Source organism: Mixophyes fleayi, chromosome 9 (assembly GCF_038048845.1).
Source record: "Mixophyes fleayi isolate aMixFle1 chromosome 9, aMixFle1.hap1, whole genome shotgun sequence".
Lineage (NCBI taxonomy): Eukaryota > Metazoa > Chordata > Amphibia > Anura > Limnodynastidae > Mixophyes > Mixophyes fleayi.
In genome coordinates this window covers 19,546,769-19,565,583 of record NC_134410.1, presented here as the reverse complement: position 1 = coordinate 19,565,583, position 18,815 = coordinate 19,546,769, and the positions used below count along the sequence as shown (strand labels likewise).

The window sequence follows — 18,815 nt, the reverse complement described above, 5'->3', positions numbered from 1 at the left end:
ATTCAATTGGGAACAACATTTTCTTGATTTACCAGAACAATGCAACACTCACACTATGGGCCCTAGATCAATGGCACATTAACACTTGGCATCCCATAACACTGGTACGTTGACCCTTGGGTTCCCAGAACAATGGCACACACCGATTTGGGTTTCCGGCTAAGAAAAGGTTGAGCATCACCCTTTCGGTTTATTGTATTGAAGGGTGCTAGTACAAGTGCTCAGATTTAACGCCATGTGTTGGGGATAGGTGCCGTTGTTTGTAGTGAGGGTACGTGCCTGTATAGAGGGGCTTATAGTAAGTTCGGTACCAGCGCAGTATTAGTGTAGAAGGTACCACTGTGATGCAGTGCGGTATTTATGGACAAGGGGTGTACAGTGTGGTCATACTGGTCTACAGTGGATCATAGCATGGCAGTGGAGAGGTTAAGCGAAGCAGGAAACTTTTCAGAGTTTTTGTTACTGCTCCAGCCCAGTCTCCCCCCTCTCAGCTGTGCCTCCCTCCCCCCCTGCTCTCATTCTCTCTCTCCTCCCCTCCCTGACTGATTACACAGCCCTGGCCCCTTATTTTCTCTGGATTGTCCTGCTTCTTTCTCTCTCCATAGACTGCTCCAGCCCCCGTGGGTTGAGGGAGACGGGGACCCTGTCAATGAATCTGGCTTTGTCTTTACACTCGGATGCAGGAGCCATTCCCAGGATAAAGTGCCTGTTGTCAGCCGTGGATAAGGGACTCTTTATCTTTTCATCACTCCATGTGGATAAGGATGTGATTTTTGGGGGTACCAGATGGCATCTCTCTGACCAGTCCTCTTCATACTGGGGTACAGGGTGTTACTCAGATCAGGTAAGTCCATACCTACAGAGAACAATAAAAGTGCCAATGCTGAGCTCATGAGGGGGGACATATAGACCTCTTAACTGGCTGGGACACAGATCTGTTCCCACTAAGTCACCTCTCTACTCATAGACGGGACCAATAACCATTGTCTGGGCTACAGAACATTAGCTGCATTTAGAAGAGAATCTATCACCGTTCACAACCCAGAAAAAGTATCCTCTGATCACCGCTTGCTACATCTCCCATTGTGTTGTATCATTTATCTCAGCGCTCCTTAGACAAGAGTGACTACAAGAGTGCACTAGTGAGTCACTCAGAGAGTCATTTTCACTGAGTCAGCTGTGGTCAAATTGGGTTATCCATCAGTTGGGGCTACTAAGGGCCCGTATGCAGGTTGTAGAAGGGAAATACCCTTTTGCTAGTAAGATTGGCTTCCCTTTGTTTAATTGAATGACTTCATGCTTATACCTGTCGGGGGAGTTCTAAGTGATCCCTTCAACTATAATTTCCAATCCATACTGTGTGGAGTTTGTATGTTCTCCCCGTGTTTGCATGGGTTTTCCTCCAGGTGCTCCGGTTTCCTCCCACACTCCAAAAATATACTGGTAGGTTAATTGGCTGCTATCAAAATTGACCCTAGTCTCTCTCTCTCTCTCTCTCTCTCTCTCTCTCTCTCTGTATGTGTGTATGTTAGGGAATTTAGACTGTAAGATCCAATGGGGCAGGGACTGATGTGAGTGAGTTCTCTGTACAGCGCTGCGGAATCAGTGGCGCTATATAAATAAATGGTGATGATGATGACAATATCCACCTCCGTCGCTCAAATGGCCGCATTGTGAGTGACATGATATGGATTGTGTTGGATATAGGTCTTCCCAATATGTGTGTGTCTCCCAAAAGAGACAGGTGTAATGGAGGGCAGAGGAGTTGGAAATGACTTAATGAAAGAGGAACAAATGAAATGTGGTAAACAGACCCATAACGTGTCCAATATAGATTTCAGTGCACATTGCTTTACCCTCTAGAAGTATGAAGACCCAACCAGCCTGCCACATGATATTCATTCTACTTCACTGTGGGTACATTCACACTTGTGTGTTTTGATAAGTATTAAGGTGTGTAGTCACTCTCTCACAGGTAGGAACAGACCGCAGATTTGATCGGTGCCACCATAAGGATCGATGGTCCCTATGTCTACCTCCGTTCCTAGTGTGAATTCTATTTACCGACTGCAGGGTGAATGCATTTAACCGCTCTGCACGAACAATGTAATTGCTAACGGGAGTGATCCCACAATTCATTTTTATAACATCATATTTTTATGGTGTTTAAATGTTTTAGACTCCTCCACTTTGGCTGGAAGGTTGTTTTTGGCACCCTGGACCTTTTCAGTAAAATAGTACTTCCTAACGATCCTCCTGAGGCTCTCCCCCTTCAAGCCTCAGTACACGACCTCTTGTTCTAGAACATCCACTGAAATATACTCGCCTTCTGAACTGGGCAAGGCCTAAACTCCTTTGTTAGATAAACCTATGTGCAGACCTGGTGTTCAAGGCACAGGGGTGATTTCGGAGGGGGGGGGGGGCATGCAGGGTTGACAACCTGGTATCAATTTAACGAAAATGACCAAAAGGTCTATTAAAAGGCAGATGTTATGATTTTAAGTAAAGTAGTACCTTGGAAAACAGAAAATCAACCGTCAAAACACAATAAACAGGAGCCTCACACCATCTCTATGCTATGTACTCCCGGCTCTCTCCCACGTTGCTGATATCACACTCAGCTGGCTATAGAGTGGATGACTTGTCTTTTATATGCCTCCCTTGTGCTTAAAATGCCAGTACTCCCCCCTTATCAATGATGTAGTATTATCCACCGGTCTGTGGAACCAGTAATACATGTTTAATCCAGCTTTTCATAGAGTTTGTTTCTTCTGAGGTAAAAAAAAATGACAATTACTCTCTTTGTTATGACAGTACTCCCAGAGATAGGAGTTTCAAGATACCGAATAAGGGGAAGTGGGAGAAGAACACTATGGAAATTAGATTTACATTTAAAAAAAAGAGACAATGTTGTGGAACTTAAAGTCCCAGGATGCTCCTACAACCTCTGCCTAGCTGGCATGCTGAGACATGTAGTTCCACAACTGCTGGAGAGCTAGACGTTGCCTAAGCCAAATGCATTAACAAGAAAAAAAAAAAAGTGCTGCAGAGGCGAATCAAAACATCTCCAAATCCATGTAAAACAATTATCAAAAGGTATCAAAATCCTCAGCTGTGAGTAAATTGTGGACCCTGTGAGTCAGTTTGGCCCCTGAATGCCTGCTGAGTGGGACAGTTTTACGATGAGTAAGATGGTTCTCTAGTGAATAAGCAGCACAGTTTCCTTATGTGTGACAAAGCTCTCCAGGGGTGATAACATTATCAAATGCATGAGGTAAAAAAATGACTGCGGAGAGAAAAAATAGCAGCTTTATATATATTGATTATGTATTATGTTTTTGGTATATTTATTCTGCAGTTTTTTTGTGTTTATTTATAAGCCTTTACGAACTATGTTGTTTTTTCCCCACATCTGCTGGGAGACCGTGCAATGGCTCTACTACTATGCTTCTCCTGTGTATAACAGTATGGAACACTGATTCTCTTGATTCTGTACGGCTGAGTGTTTCTAGCAGATGCTTCTGTCTATTCTGTCCTCTCATAGTTACAATGCATGAATGCAATGTAATCAGGAGCAGTTAGAAAGCATGACATACAAGATTACTACATCCTTACATTACTGGATGATTGGCAGTGACTGGGTGGCATGGCTAGCTGCCTCTCTGATAACTTTACATTCAAACCTTTCCCAGCTGTTAGTCAGGCGTAGTACAATATCTCACACAGTCATTGGGTCTCCTGCAATCACAATAGTTGGTGGGGAGAAGCTTATTGGAAACCCCCCCAAAATATTATCTGGACCTTAACATTTAAGTCTTTAGTTTAGAAACCCCTTTAAACTTTGGTTTTGCTGGAACTTGTTTATTATACGGGTGCCACTTCTTGAGGAGGATGAGCTGTGTAGGGATGACATGTCCGAGTTCAGTACCCCAGCCTGGAGCAGGAAGCTCCTTTTCTGTCGTGCCTCTTGCTCCCCGGTTCTGGAGTCCAGGGTCGGATCTTGCCTGCCAGGATCCTACCAATTTATTTAACACCGTCCTTCACCCGCCACGTTTAAGGTGTCCTTAAACAGCTGATGGGCAATGTCATTGGGGGGCAGCAGGAGAATGGGGAGGGGAGTCGGGGGTTAGCAGTGGCCGGAGAGATGACAAGGAAAGCACATGTAGTAATTCCAGTGGTTCAAGTGAAAGTGGTGCCTGTATAATTGACAAGTACTGTTTTATTTGTAGACACTACTTTATTAGCCATTCTCTGAATTATTTTGTTTTATTAATGTGTTTTTAGATATAGGGCCTCCGTAACTGTATACAGTACTCACGGTGAGGTCTAACCAGTAACCTGAGAAATGGCGATATATCTTTCCTTTTCATGCTACCAATATCTCTTACCATATAAGCAAGTATTCTAGTGTCTGTTTCCCATGGCGTCACTACTACGCTGTGCATTCCATTGACAATCACTGTTTCTCTATGTGCTGCAATGTGTTATAGTTGGTATCACTGCAATCCAGTGAGATGCATTCAATTATAATGTATAATAGAGATGCTCATTGCCCCCTGTGAACTGGTTTTGGTTTTGGATCTGGATAAGCTTCGTGTTTTGGTTTTGGCTTTGGCAAAACCGCCCTCGTGTGCTTTGGTTTTGGATTTTTTAGAATAGATCCTAAAATATGTTAAAATCACATAGTTTTGATTTTTTTTGTTCCTTCATTATTAATAACCTTGAATAACATTAACTTCAAGTTATTTGCAGTCAATTTTGACCACCTCACAGGCCATAATATTATTTTCATACACTTTCGGACAAATACTGCAGCGACCTGGCTGGATGGTAAGCGACAGAGCAATGACACAAACACACGGCAGTTCCTAGCACATCTAGGACACATTGGCACACAGCAGTGGCAGAAAAGAAAAATGGTGCAAGATGGAATTGTTCCGCCCTCCCTCCCACCCACCGTTATGTTGGATCTTAAAAAGGAATCCAAAAATCGCGAGATCTGAGATCCGATGTTGTAACAATGACGTTTTGCCTCGGTTTCAAATCCGAAAAAGCCAGCTCGACTCGGTACTCGGATCTGCTAAGTTCGGGTGTGTTCGGTTCTCGGGGAACCGAGCCTGAGTATCTCTAATAATAATGCTGCCCAGTGGTAGAAACTGCTTGCTAGAGAGTTAAATTGTTGATATCTGTATGAGTGTGCTCACCAGTGAATGACACTGGATTTCAGTGAATAACTTTTTTTTTTTTTGATGTCCAGTGAGTAACACTGTTTTCTTTTGTGTAGCAGTCCAGTCCAGTGAGTAACACTTTGTAGAAATTACATTTGAATTAATCCTGGTCATAGTTTTAGAGACTTAGCAGCCAGGGTAATTGTTGTCTTTGAAACTGTGTTCAGGTTAGTAATTATCTTCAAGAATAGATTTCATGTAAGTGCTGCAGATTTTCAGGCTACGATATGATAACATAAATCTAATTTTGAGGCTATTCTTGGCTTTGAAATATATCGATGATCAATCATTATTAATCTGCCGGGAATTTATCGGAACAGGGTAACGTTCTGCAGATCACTTATAACTCATAAATACTTTATTTAATTTACTAATATTGCACTTAGGTGCTAGATGTGCTCAGAACCACAGCAATTAATCAGCAATTAGCTTGATGCACGTTAGGCAGTATTAGGGTTTCCTCCGGGTGCTCCGGTTTCCTCCCACACTCCAAAAACATACTAGTAGGTTAATTGGCTGCTATCAAATTGACCCTAGTCTCTCTCTATGTCTGTCTGTGTATGTTAGGGAATTTAGACTGTAAGCTCCAATGGGGCAGGGACTGATGTGAGTGAGTTCTCTGTACGCCGCTGCTGATTTAGTGGCGCTATATAAATAACTGATTATGATTAGGACGTTTCTGATTGGTTGCTAAGGTTTAGTGCAAATATTGCACCTAAATATAATGTTAATAAAAAAGACCTATAGTCTGAAATTATTAGTAGGGAAAGAACTATGAGGCTATGGATAGTATACATGTATAGGTTGATAGGATCCAAACCTGTAGGAAGACAGGTATATTTGCACGCTCTGGGTAATGAATGTGTCATTTAATCAGAAATGAAACGGAAATTTATTTAAAGTGAACTTATCATCTTATATACAGTAGAGGCAGCAATTTAGCCGGATGAGCCACTATTAAGCCATTCAATTCACTAACAACTTCATGTCTCCGGAATACCACGAATTCCCAGTGAATTAAAAGACTGGACATATTTTTGGTGTTAAGTCTGGGGCAAAAGTACATTAATGGCTTTATTATAGCATTCGCTCTAATTTGAAATAATTCCAAATTTGGTTAAGAAGTGCTTCTCCTATAGTCTGCTCAGGGTCACCTCCAAGTGCACTGTAATCTTCTGGTCTCATAATAACATTTCGGGGTCAACTGATCAGGAAGAAAATAGACAGGCCAATTATATGAAGGGTTTCTGGGAATTTGTGCAGACATTATCATTGCCTTGTGATGTATTTTATCATGTTACTTATTCCTCTAATGATTAAAATGAGCCCTGTAATTAGAGAATTGTAGGAAACAATTAGAGCGGCCTCCTAAACATCCTCCTTTCTATCGTTGGTGGAGGAAGTGTTTTGCGAAAGGAAAGATAATTGGAGTGCTCCATTGATATATATCTGTATATATGTGAATCATACTTGCCTAATTTCGGGGAGTTCTTGGTAAAGTAGGCACCCTCCTGGATCCTGGCAGATGCAGGGATAATTATGTGATTATCAGGCCATACCCCACGATATGAGATGCAATGAATCTCGGCATTCCATACCGGCTGAGCTCCCCTCTTGGAGAATTCGGAGCGGAGGTTATAAATGTTGGCACGTTTGATGTGAATATATCAAAACTTCTGAAATGGTGCTTAATTGTTACTAGTCCACAAATAAAATTTATGACCGTAGAAGGATTCCACACTGGTCACGTATATAACAACTGGGTAATACACAGAGCATGGGTTCTCGGCTCTAATCCTCAAGTGCCAAGAGCAGGTCATGTTTTCAATATTTCTTTAATCATGCACAGGTGAGTTAACCTATTTTGCTGGGTGAGTAAATTATCACCATTTGTTCCCACAGGCAGAAATCCTGAAAACATGACCTGTTGGTGGTACTTGAGGATTGGAGTTGAGAATCCCTGATATAGAGAATGAAATTGTGCATGAGGGACGCTGAAGGTGCTATGTCATTAAACTAAACACAACTCCTAGGGCTAGATTTACTAAACTGCGGGTTTGAAAAAGTGGAGATGTTGCCTATAGCAACCAATCAGATTCTAGCTTTCATTTATTTAGTGCATTCTACAAAATGACAGCTAGAATCTGATTGGTTGCTATAGGCAACATCTCCACTTTTTCAAACCCGCAGTTTAGTAAATATACCCCCTAGTGTATTATTAATCTGTTCCTAGTGAAATTTGTGTGTGAAAAGCATGTGTATGTTAGCATGTTGAACATATTGTGTATGTGTCTGTGAGAAAACATGTTTTTGTGGGACCCGGAGGCCTCTCTCGCCAGCTCACATTTTGCAGAAAGCATTTTACGATATCTGATCCAAAAAGTATTTTTGGAAACATGTCAGATTATTTGGAAACTGATTGTTTCCATATTTGGAAGGGTCAGAGAGCAAGATGTTAGACAGTGTGTGTAATGCACACCACAGCCCATACTCAATGTACCGTGTGTGAAGCCGAAAGCATCACGTGGCAGATGTGAAGCTCCTCCCCTGTGTGTATTGGCATAAACACGCTATGTATTGTTGTTAACCCGTGTATGTTTTTCCTGGGTTCATGAAGCTCAATTTAATTGCATTACATGGATATAAAACTACAGTGCTTTCTTACAATTTTCATTTACTTGTCTTCGCTATTCACAAACTTGGTTTACTTGATGCCATGAAATGAAGTTGCTCAATACAAAATAACAACGTAGCGACTGTTTCAAACCAGATAACTCCTTAGCTCACATATCAATATCCTTATGTATACATTTTGTATCTAAACTTATAAGCACACCGTCCATAATTGTAAGTATTCACTGTTCATCGCATACGTTACAACTTTTCCTCGTTGGCTTCAGGGAGATCCCGGGGGAGGTGGGCGTACGGGGCGGTGCTTAACGAATAGCATCATTTTGGCCCCATCCCCTAAACGGTTGTCACAATTTTGGCCAATTACAGCAGGGGGTGGGGCTAAGGTGATGCGATATTTGCGTCATTAAGCCCCCCCGCGCCACTTATCTATTGCGGAGGCAAGAACCTGGAGGTTGCCCTGCTCTCACGAGAGCCCAGGAGGTCTCACAGAATTTCGGGAGTCTCCCGGACATTCCGGGAGAGTAGGCAACTATGTGTTAAAGAAAAGCAGCTAATGAATCTCTAGAGACTGAAGTGTCTTTTACATTTGTCTCCATTACTGAAGTCATGTTGTCTTACCTGTCAGTCTTTGGTTAAATCTTGGTCTCCATGAAAATGGCCACCTCCATAGGCATCAATACATGGACATAGGACACAATTTCTGAACTGTGTCATCATGCCACAGATGGCGAAGCCAACCACGTCTTGTACTGGCTCAGCATCAGGGAGAATGCCAGACTCTTCAGGGAGTGAGGGAGATCACCCCTATTTTAGGGAGTCTCCCTGACATTCAGGGAGAGTTGGCAAGTATGGTTTATCGTTTGGAGTACACAAGCACTTGCTGTTCTAGAACAATGTAGTACTGACGCTCGGGGTTGCCTCTATGTGAATATGGACGTCTATAAGTTTCTTGCATTATTAGATTTGACAAGAGTCCTTCCAGCCTGGAATAAATCCAATGTTTTCATTTTTTTTAGATCAATTCATGTGGCGGCCACTAGACAACCAAGGCAATTGCCCTTGGTGCCACTTTTCAAGTGCGGCATGAAAATGTTTTCTCTGGATTTTTGTTATATTTTTGGATCTATACTTTTTGCTTAGGGGGAGCCGTTTCCAAACCCTTCCCACCCAAGCTGGCCACATGTCCTGCCTTACATCCATTGACTCTCCATCTGCTGTGGAACTACATGTCTCAGCATGCTCTATCAGTGGGCGTTATGACATACAGGAACATGTGAGTAAATAGCTGCACATAGCGACCAAATCCTTTGAATCGCTTGGCATGTACAGGGCAGGGGCAAACGCAGGATTTGTAGAGGGGGGTTTCCACACCACACCGCCAGTTGGCGTGACCAGCATGCATGGGGGCGTGGCTATAATTTTAGACAGTACTTGGCTGCTCTTCCTATCCCCATAATATACATGGGCAATGCTGCATGCACTACTGTTAGGTGCACGCAGCTCTCCCATTTCAAGCAAAGCTGTGTGAAGCGGGAGCAGGGTCCAGCCACCTCAATTATACAGTGCCCCAGGCTTGGAGGGGGGTTTCCAGCCACTAGGAACCCCCCCCCCCCCTTCCTCGGTTTGCCTATGCAGGGTGTCTTCACATATGATCTTGGTGTGGTGGAAAACTTTTTAGGGCCTGTGGCCAGTATGGTGGCCATCTTGAAGTCGGCCATCTTGGATGCAACACATTTTTAACATTTTTTAAAAGGGTGTTTCCACACTTATGGACCACCCTGTAGATAGAGCGCGTTGCTTTGATATAACTTTAACTGCTGGGAAGGTAGAATCTTCATTCCCAGCAATGAATGAGAGTTGGGGATATCACCCCTGCACTCAGCAATAGCCCCAATCACCCCCCATTCTGCCCCGTTTATACGACTGCTTTTATTAAGTGCATACTTACCTACTTTCTTCAGCTCCCTTCCGGGAGCCAGCCAGTGGAGGGGGGCGTGAAGGGGCGGGGTGGCCGAAAACGCGTCATTTCGGCCCCGCCCCCTGTGACGTCATGACGCAAATTGCGTCATTTGACAGCGGGGGCGGGGCCAAACGCCGCGATTCACCGGGAATCGCGGCGTTTGGGATCTAATTCTGCCCACTTCACTAGGAAGTGGGGCACTTCCTAGTGAAGTGGGCAGAATTCGGGAGATTGTCACACTCGCCCGGGAGTCCGGGAGACTCTCACAAAATGCGGGAGTCTCCCGGACATTCCGGGAGAGTTGGCAAGTATGATTAAGTGTTGTTGTAGGAATGTTGCCCAATAACTAAATGAGAACATTTTCACTCACAATGCATTGGGCAGCATTAACTTCAGTTGTGTCCTTGGGTGTGAATACATTATACAGCAGCACTTAGATTACCTTTATGAGGAAACGACATATAATTGTATGGTAGAATCCCAGGAAGCTGGTGCTTGTTGGCACCAGAATGTAGCTTTATTCCAGATTCCTGTGTGTTAATGTCAGGGAAGGGGGCCGATCCAGAGACCAGGAGTAATAGTTCCCAGTGTAAACTTCTTTGTCTCATTAAGTTTGAAAATTTGGCTAGTAAAGGACAGATGAAAATGAATTTAATGATAAGTGGTATTTTCTGAGGAAGTCTTTAAAATGTATTCCAAGTAGGAATTTTTAAAAATGGGTTAGTTGATTTTTTTTCACGAGATCTGTAGGAAATCAAATCATCAGAATGTTCACAGCAGCACAGATTGTTTCAGGAGATGACTGCAAACCTTGTGGCACATAGAGACCTCTCTACTGGTGTGATTATGTTAGTGAGGAGAAGGCTGTATGTGAAAGGGGCAGTGTCATGATATAGGAGGGGAACGTAGGCAGCAGGAAGCCACAGACTGAGAGCTACATAATGGATGGAGAAGGGTCCCCAGCAGCACAGAGTATATCAGGAGATGAGTAATGCATTAGCGAGGACAGCACGGCACGTGACAGGGACAGTGTCATTATATAGGAGGGGAATGGAGGCAGCAGGAAGCCACAGACTGAGAGTTATATAGTGGAAGGAGCAGGGTCCCCCAGCAGCACAGAGTATATCAGGAGAGGAGTGATGTGTTAGTGAGGACAGGGCTGCATGTGACAGCAGCAGTGACATGATCTGAGGATGGGAATGGAGGCAGCAGAAAGCCACAGACAGAGTTATATAGTGGAAGGAGCAGGGTCCCCCAGCAGCACAGAGTATATCAGGAGATTAGTGAGGTGTTAGTGAGGATAGGGGTGCATATGACAGGGGCAGTGACATGATGTGAGGAGGGAAATGGAGGCAGCAGGAAGCCACAGACTGAGAGTTATATAGTGGAAGGAGCAGGGTCCCCCAGCAGCACAGAGTATATCAGGAGATGAGTGATGGGTTAGTGAGGACAGGGCTGCATGTGACAGCAGCAGTGACATGATGTGAGGAGGGAAATGGAGGCAGCAGGAAGCCACAGACTGAGAGTTATATAGTGGAAGGAGCATGGCCCACAGCAGCACAGAGTATATCAGGAGATTAGTAATGTGTTATTGAGGACAGGGCTGCATGTGACAGGGGCAGTGACATGATGTGAGGATGGGAATGGAGGCAGCAGGAAGCCACAGACTGAGAGTTATATAGTGGAAGGAGCAGGGTCCTCCAGCAGCACAGAGTATATCAGGAGATGAGTGATGTGTTAGTAAGGACAGGGCTGCATGTGACAGGGGCAGTGACATGATCTGAGGATGGGAATGGAGGCAGCAGGAAGCCACAGACTCAGAGTTATATAGTGGAAGGAGCAGGGTCCTCCAGCAGCACAGAGTATATCAGGAGATGAGTGATGTGTTAGTAAGGACAGGGCTGCATGTGACAGGGACAGTGACATGATGTGAGGAGTGGAATGGAGGCAGCAGAAAGCCACAGACTGAGAGTTATATAGTGGAAGGAGCAGGGTCCTCCAGCAGCACAGAGTAGTGATGTGAGGCTCCTGAGAAACTGATGCAAGGAGAATGTGGCGTCACCACATCTCTAAATTGCCTTATTTACTTTTACTGTGTATCATGTCTCAGTCATCCTCCGTCCTCCTTCAAAGGCCATTCGACTCATGTCCTCAATGTCTAGTAAAATCCACAGGTGACTAACTTTCAAAATGTTAATATAAAATATTGTTATTTTAAACCTAAAACAGTCTTCTCTTTGTTACTAATGATTTTTCGTTTTCATTGACCTCCATAACCGTATAAACTGCTTTCATGTCTATTGTATATCTTAGTTGTCAGTTGGCAACAGAGAAAAACCGTTCCACAAAATATTTGACCTATTCCACATTTGGACACGAAATTTTGCAAAGTTTCCCAGCAGAATTTGGCCTTAACAGTTGAATTGGTTGTCGTCATCCCATATCTATTCATAGACTATAAACTCTGTGTAGTGCGCACAGTGTGGAGGCGGCATTCCGCGGATTCTACCGCAAAACGTGATCCATGTGTATTTTTGCTTCAATTGCGCTCATATCTAGTTTGTCATCAAGTGTGTTATGTGCTTAATATCTTTTATACTCGCACATCATACATTATATCATCTTTTTATAGTATTTCCCATACTCACTATTTCTTACCCCTTGCCCAATATTTTCATATCTTTCCAGCCTTTTAGCTACTAGGGTCTTGCTCCACATCAGAATTTACATCTTCTCACAATGGGATGAAGGTATCTGGGCATTTTTGGTGAGTCAGACCCTGCTTCCCCATGAAATACCATCTCGCTCTCACACACTGTAAAATAAACAACTAAGCATAGGATACATGTGAGCACATAGCAACCTACATAGCAACCTACATAGGCAAACCGAAGGGGGGGGGGGGGTTCTAGTGCCTGGAAACCCCCCTCCAACCCTGGGGCACTGTATATTTGAGGTGGCTGGACCCTGCTCTCGCTTCACACAGCTCTGCTTGAAAAGGGAAAGCTGCGTGCACATAACAGTAGTGCACGCAGCATTGCCCATGTATATTACGGGGATAGGAATAGTTGGAGAGCAGCCAAGCACTGTCTAAAATGATAGCCACGCCCCCATGCATGCTGGTCACGCCCACTGGTGGCATGATGTGGAAACCCCCCTCTACAAATCCTGTGTTTGCCCCTGATCTTCGTTTATCTCATCAGTCTTATGGACAAGATAACACTGTATGAACTATGTATTTGTTGCAGTCCTTTTTCTCACCCCCTTACTGTATTTGTTTTATGACTTTCTCCCGTACAGAAAAATAATGAATAGAAAAATGACATAATTGTCCTCCTTAGGAGATCACCAATAAACTTGCTATTTCAATCTTGACACTTCCAAGTGGAGAAGGGAGAGTGGTCTGGAAATACCACCTGTATTGGAGAGATAGGGGTCTATTTATTAATTAATGAACAGGTTTTGCTCCATTAATTATCATCTGTCATAGCAATGATGACAGATGACTTTTCGTATGAATTTACTAAAATATCATCCTGGGACAGAGCATCAGAAGCTGTCCCGGCGATAACATTACTTACCTTAAAGCTCCAGTAGTTGGTCTTTCCCCTTCTGTTACTATCACAAAGTAGCTGTGCACATGCGCAAGCTAAGGTCACGCATGTGCAAAGAGGGACTAGAAGATCCCTCTACCGCAATGCTCTCTACATAGGGTACAACGGCGTTAGCCAACAGGCTCAAGCTCCAAAAAACTAGGCTTGTTAAATAGCCCCAGACCTCAGTCCCCATTGAAAATGATGGGGACTGTGGCTCAATGTGAAGCTTGGCCTAAAACAAATGCCTAAACCATGTGCAAAAGCTGTTTCCGCATGGTTTATGGCTTAATAAATAGGACCCATAACTCGCTACATTTCATGACATCCATAGCGCTTCAATAGAGAGGACTGATTCCGCCGACATAGAGACGACTCATTGGTTCAGGTAACAGAGCATTTGGTGGGCGGGGTGGAATGCTCTATTTGCTATTGGTAGGGGCAGAATTGATTACAGTCAATCCCCTCTCTTCCCACCATCAACAAAGCCCAGAGAGTTATATGAGTGTTATACCCCATGGCGGCATCTTACCAGGTGTCTCGGAACTCGCACAATCAGCCTGGATTCCGTGGCAGTCGGCTGAATGATGCAGCAGAGGGGAGAGATTCAGACTGCCAGTGCGCTCCCTTAATTTAGGGGAATATGTTATGGGAGAAGTGGTACTGGTGGGTCAGACTCTTGGCCGACTGTCCATGACAACTGGCAAGAAGTTTGAATACTGCTTAGGGTGTCTATTGAATAAAGGGAGATAACCCCAAAATCTGGTGAAAGTGGTTTCCAATCCGAGTTTTCACCGGATATAAGGCTTCTCCATATTTATCAAAGCATCGCTGGCAAAACTTATTTAACAAGGACAGCGCGGTACAAGTTTTATTATTTTACACTGGCGAGTGGTAAGATTCCTCTTTCTGCTGCTTCGCCCAGCTGTGACATATTATTGGTAGAGATGTTCACTGACCCCCGTGTTTTGGTTTTGGACCTGGATTAACTTCGTGTTTTGGTTTAGGCAAAACCGCCCTCGCGTGTTTTGGTTTTGGATCCCGTTTTTTTTACTAAAATCCTTAATTTTTTTGCAAAAATCACATAATTTGGCTCTCTTTTTTTTTATCCCTACATTATTATTAACCTCAATACTATTAATTTCCAATAATTTTCAAGTGACAAGAACACTACTACCCCTCCTGTTTCTGTATGAGCAATGGCACTGGAGAATGAAGAGTGACAAGAACACTGCTAACCATGTTTCTGTGTGAGCAATGGCGCTTGATCTCCTGGGGAGAGAGGTACTTATGGAATCCAAAACCCGCGAGATCCGACAACGCAACAATGACGTTTTACCTCAATTCAGATCCGAGGACGCGCAAAAGTAACGAGCTGGTTTTCAGAAAACCAAGCCTAAGCATCTCTAATTACAGGCACCTATTCCTACCTACAAGATGAGAATACAGGTCACTGACCAGCCTGATACATGCTGGTACACAGTGACTAATCTGTCGTACATGGACACTTACATATACTATCTATATTATACTATGTTAGACACATGCAGTAGTCCTTTGCCGTTTGATAAGTACAGCCTCAAACTATAATAATCTGTCCTAGTATAAACATTGATGCATGTTGCATATACTCAATCAGGATTTTAGTGGATTCAGAGGGAACCTAAGGTTTCCCAGCAATATACTAAATAATCAGGTAAAAGCATTGTTGCTGACCCAGATACTGTAAATCAGAGCGGATCAGGGAGTCCCAGCCCATCCTGTGTTTAGATCACTCCCATCGCAATTAGTGATTTCTTCTTCAGTATCTTCCTGCAACAAAGAGCTCTATGTGTTTGAAATGTCAGCGATGTCTTTATCTCCTGACTGGCGTTGTACATACTCCTCTTGTAGTTCAGATTCCAGATGGATACTGTGCTCTTACAGCATTTGTGTCATTACTTTGCTTTCTACAGCAACACAACCCAATTATTCATCTTTGCAAATAACCTCTGTTGAGTGAATTTTGCTCTCTCCATTGTCGGTTTTCCATTACAGACTGCAGCACGGTGACACAAATCTTCACTCATAAAATATACGTACACAGGATGCAGCATTCGTCAGGATTGTGGTTAGGAGTTTGATATGGGTCCCCTTAATGGGGTATGTTTATTATTCATCCAAAATAATGTCCGTTAAGTAATTTCCTTAGTCAACGCGTTTCGCAATGATAAGGGATGATTTGACGGATCGATTTAACAATTTACTATTGCCGGGAAAGTGTCTCCGATAAACGGCTGTACCTGTGAAGACTGTTTTATATTGAGATGGTTTTTGCCGCTGGCTGAATGCAGCGCAAAAGACTTAACTGCTGGCTCTGTCTGTGCATGTGATTTGAACTTCTCTCTGGTTGGCTATAGCGCAATGATGAGAGTTACTAACGCATTTTGGAGCTTGATGAATTGTCCCGTTTTGCCGTCTCTATAGCGAACCATGGGGATGGAGGCAATAATTAAAACTGTAGTGATATCTCCAGGATTAGAGATTACTAAATAGCCATCATACTTAATATTGCCATAATCCTGTGAAAACGCCCGTTTTAGTAGGATTTAAGGCCGAAAAGTGTTTCATAAATAGTGCCCTTAGAATAGCTAAACTGGGCAGGTTCAACGCTCTGGCTCACACCGGGGGTGTCTGTTAGTCTGGTTGGTAGATGACTATATACAGGCCTAAGACTAGGTACACACTGCAAACTCTTTCAAACAATTTGTTATCACTAACGATTTTACAAGCGACTGAAGTTAAAATCAGTCTGCCTATTCATGTGTACACACTATACACGATTTATCTTCTGATCTGTGCCCTTCATCTGGTCCAAGAGCAGTGTAGTTGGTTATTCCTGATTACACTGATTATAATACACAAAATAAACTTTTCCACAATGTCATTATAAATTTCGTTAGCTTCTGAAACGAAATATTCAGTCTCAGAACGAACGGAAGGAACAATCCACGTACAGCACTCTCTGCATCACATAACATTGGTAGTGTACGCAGCTCAACGCTAAGGGGTATATTTACTAAACTGAAGGTTTGAAAAAGTGGAGATTATGTCAAAGTTGCTATTACAAGCGTAGCATCAATTACTGGCTCAGATGAGTAGCTCCTGCACTTTATTTAACTCTCTTTGTGTTACTTGGTGTGATGTTTTAGTTACAGCTTGTTACACGAAGCCATGAGTTCGATGGACTTATCTGTGAGGAGTTTGTATGTTCTCCCCGTGTTTGCGTGGGTTTCCTCCCATACTCCAAAAACATACAAGTAAGTTAATTGGCTGCTATCAAAATTGACCTTAGTGTCTCTCGTTCTCGTTCTCTCTCTCTCTCTCGTTCTCGTTCTCTCTCTCTCTCTTTTTCTCTCTCTCTTTTTCTGTCTCTCTATCTCTCTCTCTCTTTCTCTCTCTCTCTCTTTCTGTCTCTCTCTCTCTCTCTTGTATGTTTTTAGTGACAGGCTCCTATTCTATCTCTTGGGCGACAGTCGTGTGAGTGCAAACACACTGCAGGATCAGAAGGTGGTGGGAATGAGTTTTTGAAACAGTACGACCAATCGAATGAAGCGATGATCGGTACTTTGGAATGACTTTCGTTCATCATATCACACTAATGAGATATTGGGATAAATGGTCGTTTATTGGGTGTTTGGCCTGATACTTGGCTGAAAAACCTCTAGGGATATATTTACTAAGCTGCGGGTTTGAAAAAGTGGGGATGTTGCCTATAGCAACCAATCAGATTCTAGCTGTCATTTTGTAGAAAGTACTAAATAAATGAAAGTTAGAATCTGATTGGTTGCTATAGGCAACATCCCCACTTTTTTAAACCCGCAGCTTAGTAAATATATCCCCTAGTGTGTACCCAGCCTTAAGTAATCATTTGTTGACCAGATTTACAGGCATGAGCTATAATTGGTTGTCAAGCTTTGCTTTCATTCCAATGCCACACACACACACACACACACACACACACACACACACACACACACACACACACACGCTGCATTGCTCCCCCCACATCAATCATACTAATCACTCTTAATATATATTATACATTTTTTAAAGGACCGATAAGCCTAAAAAAAACACTTTTTAGAGCTGCAAATGGTAATCACAAATATATGAAGTACAATTTTCCACACCTTGACAGAATTTGGGATGTTTGGCGCCCTACCTGAATTTGCTATTTCTGTGTAAGGGGGCTGTCTATAGTGTCCTTGGACGGAATGACTGGTAGGAAGTCTGATGTGCGTATGAAAATATCTTCCTTCCACGATCACAGCTTTATCACAAATCTCTTCAATTCTGATAAGCTGCTGAAATGTTTGACATCAACAGCTTTTCTATTCGCCAACTTGAATGTAATATTTAGTGGTCAGTTAAGTCCGTACTTGCCTACTCTCCAGGAACGTCCAGGAGATCCACAAACTTTCTCTCGAAACCCACATATTTCCTATTAAAGGGGGTGTGATGGGGCCCTTAATGGCGCAATTTGCCACACATCGCATCATTTTGGACCCTCCCGCGGCACAACAATGTGATTGCGGCATTTCGGAGCTAATATTATGCGATTTGAGGTACCACACTCCCCTGCACTTGACCTCCCCCGGGATGTCCTGGTTGATTATGTCTGAATATTCACTATTCCTATATTGTAATAACAGGGATGGATGGATATACTGTATTACAGTAATCTCACGCTTTGTATTGTTTAGCTGCGCTGTAGGTCGTTCACTTACAATGCTGTGGAAAATGTTGATATTACATCCATGTAATGTAAGACAATGGCAGAGATAGAGGCTGAGGAGGGGAGAGCGCCACAGAAGCAGGAAGCGAGGAAGAGGAAGATTAAGGGAATGTTTACAGAAGACACATGAGAAGAGCTCTGTAGAGATCTGCCTCTAGGCTTCCATAATGACCAGATGTCAGGAGAGAGGGAACACAAATTAGCTCTCTTAGTGAACCAGGGTTTCAGTACTTTTAACTTTCCTGCATTCCCAGCGTAGATTAACCTTTCACTAACTGGAAAAGCTCTGTCCTTACACTGTTAAGTCCTGGAGTATCTGCAATACCTCCCACGCGTACTGGCTTGTATCTGTGTGCCTTTTCCAGTTGATGTTCACTATCATCATGATCATCATCACCATTTATTTATATAGCGCCACCAATTCCACAGCACTGTACAGAGAACTCACTCACATCAGTCCCTGCCCCATTGGAGCTTACAGTCTAAATTCCCTAACACACACACACACACACAGACAGAGAGACTAGGGTCTATTTGTTAGCAGCCAATTAACCTACTAGTATGTTTTTGGGAGGAAACCGGAGCACCTGGATGAAACCCACGCAAACATGGGGAGAACATAC

General features: G+C 43.2%; 1 protein-coding gene across 2 annotated transcripts in view; it reads left to right on the top strand.

The window, feature by feature from the left end:
- The first annotated feature begins 557 nt into the window (after positions 1-557).
- PLEKHG2 (pleckstrin homology and RhoGEF domain containing G2) overlaps positions 558-18,815 on the top strand; it is a 78,323-nt gene continuing 60,065 nt past the window's right edge. Inside the window, exons 1-2 of one of the 2 annotated variants that reach the window (XM_075186784.1) lie at positions 558-844; positions 12,511-12,589. The gene's annotated coding sequence lies outside the window, so the exon portion shown is untranslated. The remainder of the gene's footprint in view (positions 845-12,510; positions 12,590-18,815) is intronic. The other variant, XM_075186783.1, reaches the window with a different exon arrangement.